A 13496-nucleotide genomic window follows, 5' to 3' on the forward strand; every position below is an offset into this window, starting at 1 on the left:
CAGCATCATGGACCAGCTGCAATACATCCCGGCGAAAAGATTTTGGCACGACTAATTGTCTGACTGGTTGCCAGTCCGTGAAATTCCCCCCAGGAACATGTTCTCGATAAAGCAAGCCTTTGTCCCAATAAAATCTCACTTTCACAGTCTCTGATAAGGCAGGAGGGCTTCTCCCGGCTTCTTCCCTGCAGTTTTGCAAACTCTCATCCTTCAATAAAGCTGCCCTAAAGGCTTGAGAGCTGGCTGCCGGTAATTTACATTCCTCTGTCTCCCCCACACTGGGTTGCAAGGAGTTTTTTTCCTGTTGTTCGGGCAGGCTCTCAGCTCTCCCCTCTGCAAAGTCACACACTTTAGCACAAGCCATAATTAAATGTTCATTAAGAGAATCAGATTTCTCCGCTTGTAACAAAACGGCCGAATTGGCTTCCTTTTTGCTTTTACAACTGTGGAGGCTTCCCTTCTTTATTAGAGCTGTCTTAGTTCTTTGAGAGCCAACAGGCGGCACTTTGCATTCCATCAGCCCCCCTCTCTGGGCTGCAAAGGCAAACTTTTTTTCCTGTGGTTCAGACAAGCGCACGGCCCGTTCCTTTGAAGCCTTGGCTTCTCTCCCACTACATTTCAAGGTGTCTAACAAAACTTGAGACTTAGCAAGGGCATCCCTCTCCGCCCTACGTTCAGTCTCTTTATGGTGCAGGAAGAGCAGGTCTGTTCCTATCAAAACGTCCCACAAACTATTGGTTGAATGAACTAGAACTCTATGGCGCCCAGTCCAATTCTTGTATGAAAGCACTAGCTCGGCCACACGAGCTTGCACGGCCCTGGGTCCATACGCCGTGACAGTCACTTGTAAGTCAGGGACATATTGCTCTGGCTTCACCAAGTGTTCAGCAACACTGGAGAGTTCTGCGCCCGAATCTACCCGTCCCATGACCTGAATACAGTTAACATATATGGGTTCTGAAAACTGCGTTTGAACCCATTCCTTGCATTCCGATGAAAGAGGTTCTGGACAGTCCCTCCCTTGCAGCAAACCATCCTTTTCTTCTCCCTCTTGGCCCCCGGATATATTTTGTACAACACTCACCGACAGGGCTTTAACAACTGGTCCACGAGGGGTCTCAGGACGGTCTTGTGAATTTGGGGCAGAAAATACAAAATCCGATTCTGCTCCTTCATTCTCCTCGGCTGACGACCATGAAGAAAGTTCAGGAGGTTCCGCTCCAGGGGACGTTAAGTCTCTCACGCGTGCAACTGGAGCAACCTTTGGGTTCTTCCTTCCAGCAGGATTGGGCTTAGACAAGGTTTTAGAACAGGAATTAGCCTTATGACCAATTTGCCCACATTTAAAGCAGATTATTTCTCCACGGGGCTTCTCTTGCAATGCAGCCTCGGGCCGGGCGGAAGGCACTTTGAAGTAGCCAGCAGGCCCCCCTTTCTCTTCCTTCGCCGGTTGCCCTGGTTTCTGCATACCTGCGGTCTCTCGCCTCGGCGGTTTCACAGGAACGTACTCCGGTCTCCGAAACAAAGTATACTTTTCTCCAGCTCTGTTTTTAAACATACGATCTGCTAGCATGCCTGCTTCAGTCAGAGAACGGGGCTGCTGGTCTCTGACCAGAGCCATCAAATCTCGAGGGAGGCGTCTGTAAAACAGTTCTTTTGCAAACAGATCTAAAACCTCCTCTCGGGTTACAGCCTCGGCTGTGTCAGCCCAACGTTCCACATTTCTGCCCTTCCGTGCAGCAAAGGCTGAGAAGCTTTCCCGAGACTTCTTCTGGTCTGCTTCTAAATGCCAAAAACAATCCTCTGATGTTAGCGCAAAGTGAGACTTGGCTACAGCATAAAAGTAGTCAAAATCATCTGCATACTCCAGTGGCAAAGAGTTCAACAGTTCTCTCAACTCGCCTTCAGCATTAATGCGTAAAGCACTCATCCAGTACTTTTTAGGCACACCTTGATCTCTACAAGAGTGAGCAAAAACTTGGAAGAAGGTAAAGATGTCATCTGTCTCACGAAAGGTCGGAAAGGATTTTTTATGGAGGTCTGGTCTTCCTCCTCGCGGTTGTTGCATCTCACGAGCAAAGCTTTCCCTACTCCGGCGATCTTCCTCCATAGCCTTGAACTGCAGGGACAACAGCTTCATTTGCTTAGCCAGGTAGCGCTGCATGCTCCTAGGCAGCTCTTCCTCATCCAAATCTGATTCCTCCTCATCTTCGCTATCCTCAGTTTGCTTAGACACGAACTCCTTGTCATCCACAGAAGGCTGAGGTATAAACGACAGAGCAGCAGCGCCTTCTTCCAGCTGAACAAGCTGACTAGGCAACGCAGTGTCTGCCAGGAGCACATCCTCGGCTCCATTCTTTTGAGATCTGGTTTTTATCTTTTGCGACATTCTGCACTAACCTTACTACCCAAAGTAACAAACAATTGTGTCAGAAGTCTCTTTAAAATTTACAACTTGCTGCAATGCACTTATCTCACACAGCGTGTTCACTTAAGAGCAGGAATGGCTTCGATCCTCACCACTGCCAGCCATGTCATGCCCGCCCGACCCTCAGGGTCCCGGGAACATGCATCAGGCTCAGACCCCCACCCTTAGGGAAATGAGACTGGAACCAAAAAGCTATTACTTCACCCTTGCCAAGGCTGTGTACGCTCACAACAACCCTGCAAGGTAGAAGGTAGGCTGCCACCACCCCTGTATACTGGTCCACTCAGAGCCAGGGGATCTCTGAGCCCAGAAGGTATATAAAACCAAGGTCCTAAAAGGCAAGAGTCACAGTTACACTCCTTGCCAGGCACCTCTGGTTTAACACTTAAAATCCAAGCTTTTAACTTCTTAACCCTCTTTGGTAGTGAGTGACTGAGGTTGGGTCAAAACACTGAATTTAGAACCACCCCTTCTCTCAAATGAACACACCAGGTTAAATAGAAGTAGCTTTATTAAAATATATAAGTGCACATATCATATAGCAGCAAGCAATCCTTTAAGACCATTCACCCAACAGGGGTTTAGGTTCTTACAAGAGAATTCATACACACAACAAGAAAATAATAAACTAGCTCACCTAACTACTTACATACGAGGTAGTTGGTTGCGTGGCACCTCTCCTAAGAGAGATGGATGTTCAACATAAAGCAATGGAACCAGACATAGGTTGCCTTCCCATAAGCAACCCCAGGAACCATAAGGCAGAAAAGGTTTGGAACTCTGGTGCCAGTCAGCATAGGCAGAGAACAGAGAACAAAGGCTGTGGGTCCCTAGCCCTATACTTAAGGGAAAAGGGTCCTAACGGTCCAAGATTAATTGACCAATCAGGAATTGACTGATGTAACTTTCTTCTCGATGTTTCTCACATTTTCGCGCCTTCAGGCCCCCCTCCCAACGGTGTTTTCCAACTGCAAAGGCCAAGGATGACCTTGGGTGCCAGGCACTTGCTAATCAGCAAAGATAAACAGGTGCAGCTTGTTAAGGCTTCTTCTAACCGTCTTCAGCTGGAAAAATGAAACTTAACTTTACAAATTGGCAAGGCTTGTCTTTTCTGACTGTAACCATCTCCCAGAGTCCCTTACTGGGGCCAAAGTGTTGTCATCAGATTTTTGATAACTCATGACCATTACAGGTTCATGACATCGTCTGCATATCTTAAATTATTGATATTTCTCCCTCCAATTTTCACACCTCCTTCATCTTGGTTCAATCCCGCTTTCCATAGGATATGTTCTGCGTACAGATTAAACAAATAGGGTGATAAAATACACCCCTGTCTCACACCCTTTCCGATGGGGAACCAATCAGTTTCTCCATATTCTGTCCTTACAGTAGCCTCTTGTCCAGAGTATAGGTTGCTCATCAGGACAATCTGATGCTGTGGCACCCACCTTTCTTTTAAAGCATTCCATAGTTTTTCATGATCTACACAGTCAAAGGCTTTGCTGTAATCTATAAAGCATAGGGTGATTTTCTTCTGAAATTCCTTGGTCCATTCCATTATCCAACGTATGCTTGCGATATGATTGTTACGACTGCTTGGTTAACCCCATTTTGGTTCAAGTGGAACCCAGGAGGTGCAAGGCCAGGAACTAAAACTCCCACCCCACACCCCTCCCTTTTTATGGCTGGATATGCATTTCTGAGGTATTGTGCAAAGGACAATAAGGGCAGCTGTTGAGACACAAAATTAAGTAAAAGCTATTGAATACATGTTATCTTCTCCTTGGCAGAGTTCCTTCCCTCCCGTTTGACAGAATAATCCCATTGTTCATTAGAAGTAGCCTGAGTTTTTTCAGGGTCAGCAAGGACACACATATACACACACAAAATCACAAGATGCCCAGACCCCTCCTTGGCAGGAGGGGGAGAGAAAAAAAGTCTTTTTAAAACTGAGGCTTGAATCTAGTGAGAGAAGAAGGGGGGTGAATGGTGATCTGAGCTCCAACACGTGTAGCCACACTCTAAACCAACTCTCTCAAGGCAGGACTGCAGGAACAGAACCAGGGAGAGAGTCTGGGTCTCAGTGCAAACCTTGAGACTAAGAGATTCCTTTGTGTTGTGCTGCCAGAGCTCTTCCACATCACTTCAGCTACATCCAACTGCTCACTGCTGGCCTAGGATAGGTAATCTCCACTACCTGTCACTCTTTATAGTATAGGGTCCTTTGATCTCTTTAGTTTAAAGTTATGAATGGGTTAGGATATTAATGATCAAGCTGCCATGCACCCAGTAATTTCCTAATGCTATTCTTCTCTTTCTCTCAATAAAATCAAGCTTTGCTTTATTTTGGTTTGGACCTGCATTTCTTGAGTTATATATATACAAACCATTTAGGCACACTTCAGGGCAAAGCGCTTGTTTTATCCCTAGCAAAAGATTCCCCTCCTCTCAAGGAGGTGTGTTTCATGGGACATGTGGGTGGCAAGTAACATGATCTCTGGTGCTTCTTCCCTTTCTGAATCCAGCTTGGACGTCTGGCATTTCTTGCTCCATATATGGTAAGAGCCTTTGTTGTAGAATCTTGAGCATTACTTTACTTGCATGGGATATTAAGGCAATAGTTCAATAATTACTGCATTCCCTGGGATCCCCTTTCTTTGGAATTGGGATATATATTGAACGCTTCCAGTTTGTGGGCCAGTGTTTAGTATTCCATATTTCTTGACAAATACAGTCTTTTTGGTTACTCACAAATTGTGTTTACAAGAAACAAATTATTGGCTTCACAGAATTCATTACGTCTTTCTCCTGCTTCATTTCTCTCTCCTAAGCCCCATTTCCCCACACTTCCTAGTTCTTCTCTGTTCCCTCCTTTTGCATTCCAGTCCCCCATGATTATCATCATATCTGGTGTGTGATCAATTTCCTCGTGTGCTTCTGCATTAAATCTCTCCAATTCTTCTTCTTCTGCATTTGACATTGGAGCGTAGACTATGATGATAATTATGTTAATAGGTTTCCTGTTTAATCTCATTGATATCACTCGCTCAGACCTTGTGTTGTAGCTCCTAACTGCTTTTGCTACATCACTTCTCACTATTAAAGCAACCCCATTTCTTCTTGATTTCTCATTTCCTGCATAAAATGTTTTGTAGTTGCCTGATTGAAATTGTCCCATTCCTGCCCATTTTAATTCACTCATGCCAAGTATTGTAATGTTGATACATTCCATTTCTTGCTTGACAATGTCTAACTTTCCCTGATTCATGCTTCTCCTATTCCATGATCCTATTGTGTGCATCGTACAACTCTGGACTCTCCTTTCGCATCTGTCCACATCAGCCTCTGGGCTTCCTTTTGGCTTTGAGTCAGCTGCACGATTAGTCACAGCGCTACTCGTACTTGTCCTTTGTTCTTCCCCAGTAGCTTGTTGAGTGCCTTCTGACTTGGGGGTCTCATCTTCCAGCACTAAATCGTGTTGCATTTTGGATACTCTGTTCATAGGGTTTTCGTGGTAAGAGGTATTCAGAGGTGGTTTACCATTGCCTTCCTCTGAGTTTGGATGCATCTTAGTCTGGTGTCTCAGCTTTGACCATTCCACCTTGGGTGCCTCTGCTAGGAGTTTAGCCTCTTAGTCTAGACTCCTGACGGCATTGCTCTCAGATTCTTCAACACTCTCAAATCCCCTCACCACATTAAGGTGTGCATCCTAAAGGAGGTCCTAGTATATTATACTCCTAAAATTAATTTTATTGGACTAAAATGACACAGAGGGACACTGGAGTTTTTCCTGACTTTTATTTGCAAAATTAAATAGTGCAGCACAGTACATTAGGAGTTGGGATGTGTACGTGTGGGAAGGGTCTCTTTAGTCGGTACCTATTAAGAATGAAAAGTCCCAGCTTGCTATCAAGCTGTAGCATCAAAACACCATTCTAATTACAGTGATTTAAGTGAATCTGTCCTTGAGGTGAAGTTTCAAATGTTCTAGCCCAACCTGCAGGCCACTTAAGCTGAAGTACTTGGATTTAAGCCAGTTTGGTCCCATTGATTGAAATGAAATGAAATTGGCTTAAGTCCAAGGGCTTTAAAAAAAACTTAACTGGGTTACGAATTGGATTGTAAGATGGATATGTTTTAGTGCAGTAGGGAACCAGTAGCCAGATTAAGAGATTCATGTTGGAATGAGGCATTTGAGACAGTGCTTGTAAATGGGACATTAATGGAATTTACACAGGAAGGGAAATATTTGGAGATGCAGGCAAATTCCAGTGACTCAGAACCTGATAGCAGGATTTAAACAGAAAGAAAACACAAGAAGCCTGAACCCCCTGAGTTCTTTTGACGAAATGGAATGAAAAAAATTCAGAAAGTGTTAGGCCCAGAATTACAGTTCTTAATTGTTTTAAAAGATCACAAGCCCTGCTTTTCTCAGAATGTTAAACTGGCATATAAATAGTGAGGTTTGGATTCTTATGTGCATTTGACTTGGATTTCTGGAACACATTTCATTCATAGTTTCATCCTTAAATGCAGAAAGGCAGAAACTTTAGGTAAGATCCAGTTGTGGTAGCCCACTAGTGCAACAGCTATTCTGCTAACAGGAGCCCTGTTTTTAACGTAGCACAACAGCCTACTCCAATGGGCAGTTTGGACTGGCAGAAGTGTTGTGCAGTGTTACCCTACTGGATACTGCTATGTATTGTTATGCTGCTTCCACTTGTGCTACCGCTTGCACGATGAAGATAGCTTGTACAGCAATGCCAACTCTGATACTTCCTGTGCTAACGTTATGTTGGATCTTCTTCTTCTTCTTCTTCTTCTTCTTCTTCTTTATCTTCTTTATCTTCTTTATCTTCTTCTTCTTCTTCTCCTCCTCCTCCTCCTCCTCCTCCTCCTCCTCCTTCTCCTCCTCCTCCTCCTTCATGATGATCATCATCAACCTTAATGTCTGGATAGCGCTGTCAAGTATTCAAAGGGCTTCACATGCATTATCTAGTTGTAATCTTTATAAGAACCTTGTAAGATGAACCAGTATTGCCCCCCCATACTGAAGTGAAAGAACTGAGGTTGAGAGGTATGATAATTATACAGCCATGAGAGTGGCTGTATACTATAGCCAGCGTGAATTTTTCACATTCCACAATGTTAAATTGAAAACAACCCCCATGCCATTCTGTTGCTTCCCATAAGCTCATTTCAAAACAAAACCTTACAAAACTTATAGTTCTGAACTCAAACGCTTGCTTAACAACCCTCTCAATTTTCATGGCAATACAAAAAACAGTCAGAGAGAATAGTTCAAAGTCTAAAAAGAGAGAAAAAAACCCCAAAGCCCTCTTGGACTTTTTTCTGTCAGAGTTCTCATAATCTGTTGAAATTAATTAAAAATCAGCCATGTTCACAGAGTACCGGCAATCCTATTACTGACCTTGCCCCATACTCTGACCTTCATTATCTGCAGTTTAAAAGTTAAAAAAAATGCCTGGCTGATTTTTAATTAATTTAAGAAATTTTGTATTGAACTGAATGATAGTATCAGGCATGCTCAGTAAGAACCAACTACTCAGTGTTCTAAAAGCCAGATTCCCAGCTGCTTGGCTTGCCTAATCAGGGGGTGACACCCACACCAGACTTTGATTTCACTTGAGACAGTCATGGCTTCCCCCAAAGAATCCTGGGAAGTGTAGTTTGTGAAGAGTGTGAGTGGAGACTCCTATTCCACTGACAGAGCTCCAGTGGCCAGACTGGTTTAACAGTCTGATTAAAGGTCTGTGAGGGGAACAGGGCATCTCCTAGCAACTCTCAGCACCCTTATATGTGTATATCTATCTATCTATCTATCTATCTATCTATCTATCTATCTATCTATCTATCTATCTATCTATCTATCTATCTATCTATCTATCTATCTATCTATCTATCTATCTATCTCAGAATAGATTGAAAAAAGGCTAAGGTAATGAAGGAAAAATGATCATTAATGACCAGCAGGGGGCCACACTTAAAAATGAAAAATAAAAAAGGAGAGGATTCCATCCCTAATTTTGAGTCTCATGCCTTTAGTTTGACACAGCAAGAGTGTTCCCAAGCTGGACGCTGCATATCGTCAGACACAATTCCTGGGGGAAAAGTCATTGCTGGTTCCAATCACTTCTGACAAAATTGCAAGCAATAAATGGTTAATTCATAATGTTTTCATGAAAAATATTGCAGGAAAAACCTATTGCTGATGAGGAATGATCCTGCTGTCTATGAAACAAACTTGTTAAAGGTCAAACTTTTAGGCAGCTGTGGACATGGGCAGCAGGGAAATCATGAGATGGCTATAAAATTTCTTGGAGTCAAAAATGAGGGGATGATCTGAGGGTTTTTCCAGCTTCAATATTTGCTTGTGCCTCTGCATATCAGGAAGATAGCATGTGAAGTGCCTGCAATCAAATTCATAAAATTTAAATTTAACATGATTCTGAAGCTCATGGACATGATCTTAGATGAGATCTATATATTACTATTTGGACTATTTTCAAGGTATGGCTAGGGTATCGACCTGCACACACATACCTCTCCCATCCCCTTCACCGTTAATGTCTGAATCTGGCCACAGCTTACTATGGAAATAACTGACGGATGAAAATTATGGACTTTTCATTTAGATAAATTATAAAAGCTGTGCAGAATTGCATATGCAAAATAGGATTTTGGTTGGTATATGCATATTTATCTAAGTCCAGGCTGATTAAAGCACAGAATCACCCAGTTGCTATCCTGACAGTGTGTGTGTGTATAACAGCATTTTCTAATCACTCTGCATGTATCAGGCACACTGTTAATCCTAGTAATAGCTTTGTGTGCCAATTTCTAATGGGACATATGTAAATTAGTATGCAGAGGAGGAAAGATGAGTCACAGTTTAAACAGCAAATGGACTCCCCCACTTCCAAACAAGACTGCTTCATTTCTGCCAAAGCAACGCAGTTTCCTCCTGCACTTTGAGTGATTCAGTTCACACTACACTAGCTAAGTACTCTCTGACTCATAGACCCAGATCTCATGATACTGAGTTTAAGGATGAATACCGCTGGCATTAGTATAACTGTATGTAAAAAGCAAAGGTAGCTGTAGTGGTCCATAAGAACAATCCCAAAATCCACTGTTGGAGGATACTTTTATTAGGACCAATCAAAACATCACAAAAGTAAGCTAGCTTTTGAGTTATGCAGGGCAGCGCCGGTTCTAAAGGGCGGCTAGGTGGGGCACTGGCCCAAGGGCCCCTGGAGCTACAGGAGGCCCTCCGCTCTTCTTCTGTGATTCGTGGAAGCATGCGTGGACCACCATCCCCCGCTATCCCCCCGCTTTACCTACCTTTCCATTGTTTTTTGCGGCACACAGATTTGCCATCAATTAAGATGGAGGCCGAGGTTTTCTTAAGGGGCTGAAGCCTTTGCCGCCATCTTTGCTGATGGCACTCATGCGTGCTACACATGTACATGGCTGCCATCAACAAAAATGGCGGCAGAGGCTTCAGCCCCTTAGGGAAACCTCGGCCGTCATCTTGATTGATGGCAAACCTGCGCACGCCGCCAAAAACAATGGAAAGATAGGTGAAGCGTGGGGCGGGGGGATGGTGGGCGTCACGGAAGCTCCTGTCTTGCAGTCCATGGATGCTTAAGTTCCGTGGATCATGGAGGGGGAGCGGAGGGGCCCAGGGCAGACTGGTACCCAAGGGCCCCGGCATGACTGGGGCCGGCCCTGATGCAGGGGGCAGGGACAATAAAAATAACAAAAACATTGTCTTGATGCTATAACTGGACTCAGTCTCAAGATGAAGATTACAGACTGGATTTGATTAGTCTCTGCTAGATTCTGCAGGTTACATCTAAGATTCTGGGACAAAGAGGCAATGGCTGACCCCTACTTTTGGGAACATAAAGTCCAGCAGTTACCCAAATTTGTCTCCAGAATTCAGTGAAACACATAGGTTAGGCAAAGAGCAAAAGTCAGGAGAAACATGACAGTCTATACTAGCAAAGTTGGAAACTAATTTTATGTAGTGTTGGTTTAAAAAGTGAATTTAAGCCCTACTGGGTAGCATGGTGGGCATGTAAGAACATAAGAAGAGCCTGCTGTATCAGGCCAGTGGCCCATCCGGTCCAGCAATCCATTCTCACAGCAGCCAACCAGAGACAATGGGAAGCCCTTGTGACGCCCTTCCCTGGCTCTCCCTGTCAGGTTCCTACCTGCGCATGGCTACTGCCTGTCACTAGGCACCACCAGGGACTCCACCAGTCCGGACTGTCCTTTTTTATTGTTTCTCTCCCCGCTCTAGCACAGATCTCAACAGATCCCCCTGCTAGGCAACCACCAGTAACGTCCCAATACTAGTATTCCCAGAGACTCTGAATACTGGTATTGTTATTCTCTTCACCGCTTCCACCATTTGTTACAGTTCCCCTTCAGCCTTGGTCATTACCTTACCCTCCCTTCTGGTCTGTGAAACCCCAGCCAAGGATCAGGCCTTTGGTAAACCAAATTAAGTATTTATTACAGATAACAAAGCTAACAAGATTAACAAGATTTCTTCTTAAAGCACATAAGCATATGGTTTTACTCAATACTAATCCGAACTCCACCTCCCTCCTTCTTCACTCTCTCCTGGCAAACAACTCTCTAAACCCCACCAAGCAACCCACTCAGTTCTCTTCTCCCCCCCAGATTCCACTCTCACTCTTCCTTTTATACGTTCAGCCATTTTAAACACTCAGCCAATCATCTCACATTCTACTGCCCATTCACTCCCCCTCTTTCACTCCACTTACCATGTATCTTCTAAACAACAACACTTACCATATATACATTAATATAGGAACATCACAGCCCTCAAGCAGGATCTGAGTGTAACCCACAAAAAGCAAAGTCAGTAAGTAATATTTGAGAAAGAAGATATCATATGACAGCCTTCCCCAACCTGATGTCCTCCAGATGTTTTGAACTACAACCCCCATTAGCCCCAGCAGGCATGGCCGACTGTCAGGGATGATGGGAGCTGTAGTTCAAAATATCTGGAGGGCACCAGGTTGAGGAAGCCTGCCATAGGGTGTGTGGATATGCACAGTAATATTTATCCTTCTCATTTGTGGATTGCACTTTCTATGCATAGCCAGCTGTTCTCCGCACCTGTCATGTGAACAGGTGGGGAATCATGTATGGGATAAGCATGTGCTAAAACCTGGATGTGCTAAGACCTGAAAGTGCTATTACTGGAGTATCAGAAGCTGAACTCAAGTCTGCTGCTGCTGCTGACCTGAGAGATGTCAGATTTGAGATTCAGCCTGTGCACCTCCATGATCCAAAGGAGGGAACTACAGAGAAACCATACCAAAATTCCTCCTTACACAAAAAAAGTCAGAGATGGTAATATCCCTTGACCCATATAATAACTTTTGACCCAGGCTTGTATTCTGGTTTGAGACCTGCACTTGCCGGCCACAGACTGCCCTTGCCTTGCTTTGCTTTGCTTTGCTTTGCCTTGCACTTCCCAGGAGTTTAGTTTGACAGGCGGTAGGGAAATATGTTGCCCCATATACATCTCATCCCAAATGAGATATACACAAAGAGAGGTTTGTAGGGAGCTCCTCTCTTCCTCACAACTGACCAACTCTCCCTAAACAGGGTCATTTCATACTTGGAGAAACCTTGTTCCATATTATCAACATGATATAATATTGGGCCTCCATCAACCTGATAATGTAATATAATTATAATAGTTATAATAGAGTTAGTGGTCATAAAGAAAAGTATATGTTTATGTAGACACTCATGGGACCTGAACTGGCAGAGACTGACCAAGAACGAGACCTTGTGGTTGCAGTGGATAGCTCTATAAAAATGTCGACCCAGTCGACCTTGTGGTTTAAGAATGTACCTATAGCCCACAGCTATTTCTATCAAACTTTAAAAAGCAGGGAAATTGGGCAGCTATAGTGAATGCACTAGGGGAGCAGGAGACCTGAACTCTCTGAGATATTATACTGCCCTACAAATTGGTCAAAATGCAAACACCATTTGGGTTGGTCTTTCACAGTCCAATCCACTTGCGGTGTAGCTTGGAAGAAGTTGGTAACATGTGCCTCTGAACATATGGTGAGTGGTGGCAACACCTGCAATCAGCCCAAAGAATAGAAAGAAGACATGTGCTGTGCTGATCTTGTTTTAGCAGGGAGGAAGCAACATTATGAAGACAGTTGATATAGTTCAGATGGTCACTTTGAATATGTCTGATTTCCTTTGCAATTTTAGTGAAGTTTCCTATAGGAAATCATTTTCTTTGTTTCTATTTCTGTGAATATGTGAAGTACAGCAACACTCTGCAAAATTTACACTAAAAAACACCAAACATAATAATGGCACTGACTTCTGCAGAATAGTCTCCAGTGGACCTCAGGAGTGTCAATTTGCACAAGATAAAACAGTGGGAGGTAAAATATATTCTAGCAAAATGCTAGGTGTGCTCTATGTTTTTAATTGACCGTGCCCACCTTGCCTTAAATGAAGTGGTTTAAACATAGCAGGATGAAAACATGCATCCTCTTTTTCCCAACAGCTAGAGTCATTGCTGAAGTAGCAACATATTGTAATCAGTCTGATTTTACATCAAACTACAGTTTCAGATTCCACTGTTAATGCACCCAAAATAGCAATAGAACATAACCTCCAATTTGAAACACAAAAGGCTGTCTTCACCATCATATGACACTCCCCTGGTGCATTCACTATAGCTGCCCAATTTCCCTGCTTTTTAAAGTTTGATAGAAATATCTGTGGGCTATAGGTACATTCTTAAACCGCAAGGTTTTTTGCCTATTAGTGAATTTCCCTGGTTTTTAATCTGGGAAGTAAGAGATGGGATCCTGTGCAAGTTAGCACCAGCAGTAACAGAAATAGTTCAGCAGTGTATTTTAAATGTTATATTACCATCAAGAATGCCTTTACTTTTACAAGAGGGTCATGGCTTAGTGGCAGAGAACATGCTTTGCATGCAAAAGTCCCCACATCTCCAATTAGG

This window comes from Rhineura floridana, chromosome 1 (genome assembly GCF_030035675.1).
Source record: "Rhineura floridana isolate rRhiFlo1 chromosome 1, rRhiFlo1.hap2, whole genome shotgun sequence".
NCBI lineage: Eukaryota > Metazoa > Chordata > Lepidosauria > Squamata > Rhineuridae > Rhineura > Rhineura floridana.